The sequence below is a fragment of the Lolium perenne genome, chromosome 3, assembly GCF_019359855.2.
Source record: "Lolium perenne isolate Kyuss_39 chromosome 3, Kyuss_2.0, whole genome shotgun sequence".
In the NCBI taxonomy this organism is placed as follows: domain Eukaryota; kingdom Viridiplantae; phylum Streptophyta; class Magnoliopsida; order Poales; family Poaceae; genus Lolium; species Lolium perenne.
This window is the reverse complement of record NC_067246.2, coordinates 138,323,894-138,331,203: the sequence shown is the minus strand read 5'-3', so window position 1 is coordinate 138,331,203 and position 7,310 is coordinate 138,323,894. Positions and strand designations below refer to the sequence as shown.

The 7,310-nt window shown below is 43.8% G+C and overlaps 1 long non-coding RNA gene across 1 annotated transcript; it reads right to left on the bottom strand.

Moving 5' to 3' along the window:
• Positions 1-5,814: 5,814 nt before the first annotated feature.
• On the bottom strand, positions 5,815-6,155 carry LOC139837584 (uncharacterized). Its single transcript, XR_011754122.1, has 2 exons — positions 6,099-6,155; positions 5,815-6,020 (listed from the first exon to the last, which is right to left on the bottom strand). It is a non-coding gene; the product is annotated as an uncharacterized lncRNA (long non-coding RNA).
• Between the last annotated feature and the right edge of the window lie 1,155 nt (positions 6,156-7,310).

Sequence of the window (7,310 nt, the reverse complement as noted above, 5' to 3'; positions counted from 1 at the left end):
TCATCTATCTGTAATTCTATATGTTGTGTTTGTCGGGATCCGATGGATAGAGAATACTATGTTATGTTGATTATCAATCTATTACATATGTGTTGTTTATGATCTTGCATGCTCTCCGTTATTAGTGGAGGCTCTGGCCAAATTTTGCTCTTAACTCCAAGAGGGAGTATTTATGCTCGATAGTGGGTTCATGCCTCCATTAAATCTGGGACAGTGACAGAAAGTTCTAAGGTTGTGGAAGTGTTGTTGCCACTAGGGAAAAAACATTGATGATATGTCTAAGGATGTAGTTATTGATTACATTACGAACCATACTTAATGCAATTGTCTGTTGTTTACAACTTAATACTGGAAGGGGTTCGGATGATAACCTGAAGGTGGACTTTTTAGGCATAGATGCATGCTGGATAGCGGTCTATGTACTTTGTCGTAATGCCCAATTAAATCTCACTATACTCATCATATCATGTATGTGCATGGTCATGCCCTCTCTATTTGTCAATTGCTCGACTGTAATTTGTTCACCCAACATGCTATTTATCTTATGGGAGAGACACCTCTAGTGAACTGTGGACCCCGGTCCATTCTTTTACATCGAATACAATCTACTGCAATACTTGTTCTACTGTTTTCTGCAAACAATCATCATCCACACTATACATCTAATCCTTTGTTACAGCAAGCCGGTGAGATTGACAACCTCACTGTTTCGTTGGGGCAAAGTACTTTGGTTGTGTTGTGCAGGTTCCACGTTGGCGCCGGAATCCCTGGTGTTGCGCCGCACTACATCCCGCCGCCATCAACCTTCAACGTGCTTCTTGGCTCCTCCTGGTTCGATAAACCTTGATTTCTTTCTGAGGGAAAACTTGCTGCTGTGCGCATCATACCTTCCTCTTGGGGTTCCCAACGAACGTGTGAGTTACACGCCATCAAACCCCAAGAGGAAGGTATAATGAGCACAACAGGAAGTTTTCCCTCAGTAAGAAACCAAGGTTTATCGACCAGTAGGAGAAAAACGTTCTCTCCCGAGGTGTTGCGAACCAACTCGTGGTAGGGTGCACTGCCGGCGTCAGCATCAACGTGGAGACCTGCACACAAACAACCAAGTACTTTGTCCCCAACTTTCAGCGAGGTTGTCAAGCTCACTGGTTTTGCTGAAAACAAAGGATTAAACGAACCATGCGGAAAAAGGATTGTTTGCAGAGAACAGAACAAGAAAATGTTGTAAAAGATTGCAATTAAAAGAAGAAGGATCGGGGTCCACAGTTCACTAGAGGCGCATCCCCAATATAATAAATATGTTGGGTAAACAAATTACAAATAGGCAATTGACAAACAGAGATTCTACGCTAATGGTTGGTGCAGAATACATGCTATGAAAGTATGCGGACATTACAATAATATACATAGACCATAATCCAACTGCATCTATTACTAATAATCCACCTTCAGGATTGCATCCGCGACACCCTCCAGTATTAAGTTGCAAGCAAGAGACTATCGCTTTAAGCAATGTGTGTAAAGTAAACGATGAAACTACCCTTGAATAGAACACCGCTGTTTTCTCTCTAGTAGCAACAGCACATCTACAACCGTAGAGAACAAGGTCACTTCCCATGGTTAAATAGAGGCATGAACCCACTATCGAGCATAAATACTCCCTCTTGGAGTTGCTAGCATCTACTTGGCCAGAGCATCTACTAGAAACAGAGAGCATGCAAGATCATAATAACATAATACATAATCTCAACCAAAGCAATCTCTCTATAAATCGGATCCACATCAAACCAACATGTAGCAATTACAAATAGATGATCTTGATCATGTTAGGCAGCTCACAAGATCTATACATGAAGCACAACAAGGAGAGGACAACCATCTTTTTTTGAAACCTAGAGGACAGCCATCTAGCTACTGCTATGGACCCATGGTCCCGTGGAGGACTACTCACGCATCACCTCGGATGAAGACATGGCGATGTAGAGGCCTCCGGCGCTGATTTCCCTCTCCGGCAAGGTGCCGGGATGGACTGTAGAACCCTCCCGAACTAGAATTTCGGTTGTCGGCAGCGTCGTAACTTTTCGTGGATGGAGGCTCGGGTCCCTGGGGTTTTCCCGATACGAGGAATAAATATGCGGAAGGGCGGAGCAAACGAGGCGACGAGGCGCCAGTACATGGGCCAGGCGCGGCCAAGGGTGGGGCCGCGCCTGTCCTATGTAATGCCACGTCGCAGCTCTCCCGCGCGTGTCCTTCTGGCTCCGTCTTCGTCTAGGAAAAATATAACTCTGGGCTTTTGTTTCGTCCAATTCCGAGAAACTTTCATTTACAACTTTTCTGAAACACAAAAACTGCAGAAAACGGGAACTGACACTACGGCACTGCGTTAATAGGTTAGTCCCAGGAAATGCTAAAAAATGTGGAAAAGTGCACATAAAACATATAAGAATTGTAACAAAACAAGCATAGAGCATCAAAAATTATAGATACGTTTGGGACGTATCAGGAGGCTAGTGGGGCATCAGATGGACGAAATAACGCCGGCAAGACTAGTAGAAAACCTTCCCTGTCTCGTCCTTTCCACCTCGTGATGGCCACCCCACCCCAGATTGCCGCCACAACCACCCCTCTGGGTTGTAGGCCGTTTTCCTTCGGTAGAAATTCCCCTGCCACCTCATACACTTTTACATAAGATTGTTCACAGTTCTACAAGAAAATTTAAGGGGGGGCCACCCCACTAAGCTACATGTGATGAAGTTAGGTCATACTCCGATACGAACCCGGAGGTTTGCGACAATGTCTATGCTAGGTGTGAACAACCTGCATTCGCTAATCGTTGCACGAGATGCAATAATATATAATATAAACACCGATAGGCAACAACAAGTAAATTGGGCATATGAGCAAATAAACCCAACTTGTGGCCCCCCTATAAAAAAAATCGAGAAAAGGTAGTGGTGGTGGCGCGCCATTCCCGTTCCCCGGTCGGCTGCCGTCGGCCACGAGGACGTCGTTGAAGTCAAGTGTGCGGGCTCAGGCAGTCATGGTCGATGCGCCAATAGAGTGCTCAATCTCGGAGCAGATACGGGTAGAGCGATCAATAATCTTAGAACATATAACAAGAACTTGGGTTCCTAGGGGATAGTAGTGGTCGAGACACGTGTCTCGCACCAGTGCATCTGCATTTGTTCTTATCCCACCTCAAATTTTAATTGCAACAATTTATCACGATTAACTTCACCAACATTATTCATAGATGATACATATAACTACCCCAACATATTGGGAACATGTATCGAGATAAACAACTGAGCCCTAAACATGCGCTACGACTCGCAAGGCTTGCCAAACAACAAAAAGCAGTTGATAGGTGTAATAGAAGGGAAACATGACTCATTAGGGTAAGAACTGGAATAGGACTCGTGACTCGATAAAGAATCGCAACATAAGGATACCAATAGATAGAGATAGCTGAAATGTAAAATAGGTGAAGGAGGGAGGGCTAGCCTGTGAAAAACTTCAGAAAAACTATCGGGGAACTTGTCGTATCTCAGATTGCCCATTCATGATCATGTCCGGGAAGAAGCAAATGCATGCTCTGTCGGTGCAGATGATGATGACGAAGGAGCACCAGAGTGGCAGAGTGGTTGCAGATGGTTGAAGACCCCGGTGGGCGGAGTGGAGGTCGAGGACGGTGTTTTCCATCGAGAGTAGCTCCGGCTTCGGGAAGGTGACGAGGTGGTAGCGAAGGTCAAAGAGGTTCCATCCCCGCCTTCTATGCGACAAGCGACGGCTTATAGTGACGATACGAACCAGGATCGCCGCTGTTTTTCTTCGGTATTCGAACTTAAGTGACCTTTTCCGCCCTCTAAAAATTCTCCAGAAACTCGGAGAGCAGGGAGAAACACGAGGCGACGGCTAGAGGAAGAGGGTTAGGGTTTGGTTAGGAAAGGGATAGGGGGCGGGTGGGATGACGAATGCGTGGAGAGGGCATCGGGGGAAAAGATGAAGCTCACGTCGTGCCCGTGTACTTGGCGGAGAAGAGAAACATGGTGACGAAAAAGGAAAGGCCGGGGTGCTTCTTGTGTTGGGTAGATAAGTTTTTTATATAAAAAAATTTAGAGCATAATTTTGGAGAACCATGTTTAGATTTTGGTTGGGTACTGTAAGAGAAAGGATGTGTTTAGGGATAAGCAAAGATTGAACATCACAAGTGATGAGAGAAAGTGGAAACAAGAACAACGTCAAACAAAACAAAATGCAAGGTTTTTCCAAATATCTTCATTTGGGGTTTTTGTACAAAAGAAAAGACACAAGGGTTTTTTCATAAAACCATATGAGAATAAGAAGGAAAAATAGTTTTTGTTTGAAAAAATCATGGGCATGTTACGGTTTACCAGGTCGTTACATGGGGATGCATGATGATGAACTCAGAACGCCGTGGGAATACAAGCAACGGAGAAAAATCTAATGTTACGGTTTACCGGGTTGTTACAACTATGAATGTGGGTTTGACATTACGGTACAACAATAATCAAAGGGAGAGCTCAGCAAAGGGGGGTCAAAGGGAACTTTCTTCTCATATGGTGGCATTACCTCTATTCCACTGATGGCAACAACTCCATGTGTACCAACACATTGGGACTCCAAGTGCAGAGTGTTATACCAAGCGTCTTTTCCCCACAAGGGTGACTCGAGCGTTTTTATCGAACTCATGCAGAATTGGCGAAGAATTACTCCGCTTCTCCTATTCAACCAATCTACAAACAAAAAATTCCTTGTGTTCCCAACTCCACCGTGTAGTTGTCAAGCACATGGTTTCGTGTAAGTAATATGAAAAGTATAGTAAATAAATAAAATTAAAACAATCTATACTAAGCAATAAAAGTAAAACAATAAACTAAAGGTCTTTTTGGATTTCCTAAAGGTAAAAGTACTTTTGGAAGAAATTAATAAGTGCTGAAATTGTAGAGGTTGATAAAAGTGTTGGCTTGGTGTTTCTTATGATAAAAGTGTAATGGACTTAAACAATCCATAAGTTATATTATATTGGTGGAATCTCATATTGTGAACTAAGTATTTGCACATGCATTACGTCCTAACATAGAGATGATGCAACACATCTCTCTTATACTCCTCCAAGTAATATGGTATTTAAGAATTAGCAAAGTATAGCTTTAAGAACTTTGACATAATGTTTGGATCTCAAATATACTACTCCCTCCGATTCATATTATTTGACACTAGTATGGATGTATCTACAACTAAAATATGTCTAGATACATCTATGTTAATTACAACTAATATGGATCGGAGGTAGTACCTTGATTTAACAAGACCACCTAGGATGTCACTAGATTACACTATAGCACATGTATCTACTTAATCCCTAGTGAGGCAACAAAAGAAAGGTAAAAAACCAAAGTAGATATGAAATTTTGTGTCACTATTCAATCGCTGGTTCCATGTTACAACATCTAACACACATGTTTCCCACAAACATTCCCTCATATAAGTTGGATCAAAACCAGTACTTAAGAAGGGGTACATAATATACATCTACTTATACATCTCACATAAAAGAATCTCAAATATCAGCTCATCGAAAAGATATCCACCACAAAGGGATTACATAGATGACCATAATCCTATTGAGCAGCTTATATGGTGCTAATACAATGATATAACAAAAGAGAGATATAATAAGCTCATAGTCCAGATGTAAACTACTCCATTCTCATCATGGTGGTATTGATGTAGAGGCCGGGCCTAAAACATGATACTACACCTACACGAGATAACTTCTATTTCCACGCAAAAAAAGGGTGCAACCATGTGATTTTTTTTTTTTTGAGAACACAGTACAACGCAGACGCTCACAAACACGCACGTACAAACACCCCTATGAACGCACGCACGCACACCCTACCCCTATGAGCACCTCCGAGGGACTGAGCCGGCATATCTTGAGGTTGACGAAGTCACCACTGGCGCCTCGCTGTTGACGGGCACGTCACCTACCACTGAAAGCATAGCGCCGGTTAAATCCTGGAATAAATCCAGGTAAATGCAAACACCCATGTCAAGTCTAGGACTTGAACCTGAGTGGGCTGGTTCCACCACAAGGGACCTAACCACCAGAGCCAAGCTCTGTTTGCGCAACCATGTGATATTTGTTGCATGAGCGCAGTACTATTTCACTGGATCATGCCCTTGTGTACTCTCCACTAGGTGGCCGTTCCAAGTTAGAAATTCCAAGGTCAAGGTCACAAAGTAGAGTACTCCATAAACCACGCGCTAGTGGGGCGCTGACTGGGCGATCGAGCTCCAGGTGACGATAGGCCACTGCCGGTCGGGGAAATACAATTCTAAACCGACGTGTCGGTAAAATCACGATTTACCTGGAAAAGGCCGAAACGGCTTTGCCAATATTCTAGCTAGCTCCCCTAATTAAGGGCATGTACAATGGTTGATAAGACGATCTTATCTTATGTCTTTTGATATGACAACAAAATATGGTATACAATGGATTATTTTTTAGTCTTATCTTTAGCCTCGTGTATTCCTAAAAATATGGTGAAACATATTGTGCTAAGAGATGATCTCTTAGCCAAGAGAAGACAAAGATCTTTTTTTATTTCTCTCTCCTCCAACTCAGCAACTATCTTATGTGGCAATTCTAAGATAAGACTAAGATAAAACCATTGTACATGCCCAGACATTGTTAACCACCGATCCATCGGTCAGCATGCGTAGCGTTGCCGCACAACCAAATTGATGGTCCGTTTCGCCGGCTTTATTATCCGCCCGGCCGTCAGGTAGCAGCATCGTATCTTCTTCCCCGATCTCTTTTCCGGTTAGCACGAATTAACAATCCTGTAATGGTTGCTTCTCTGTCCGGGTCTCCGTGCTTACGTCTTACGTGTCCGCCTAATAAGCCTAGTTTAAGGATGGGGCTAGATATGGTAGGAGATACGCGGGCCGATTCAAAAATGGTTTAGCTAGCGCTAGCTGCTCCAACTCCAACACCAACTGGGCGTTGCTAGTGGGAAGAGCTCATCCTGTCCATTTCCATTGGGGGACGTGTGTCGAGGTCCTGGGTAGGCAGGGGAGACGCCCTCTCGGCCTCCGGTCGACAGCGGGGATCGCCGGGTTCCTCGTGTAAAAGCTCGGGACTTTCGCTCCCCCTTTCGCCGGATGCGTTGGCACCCGTTTCATAATGGGTGGATTAGCTAGGGAGGCATATGTCGTCTTTCTTGCATAAGCTGATTCCTGCAGCATGATTGGGGGAGCATATGGGAGAATATAATGCA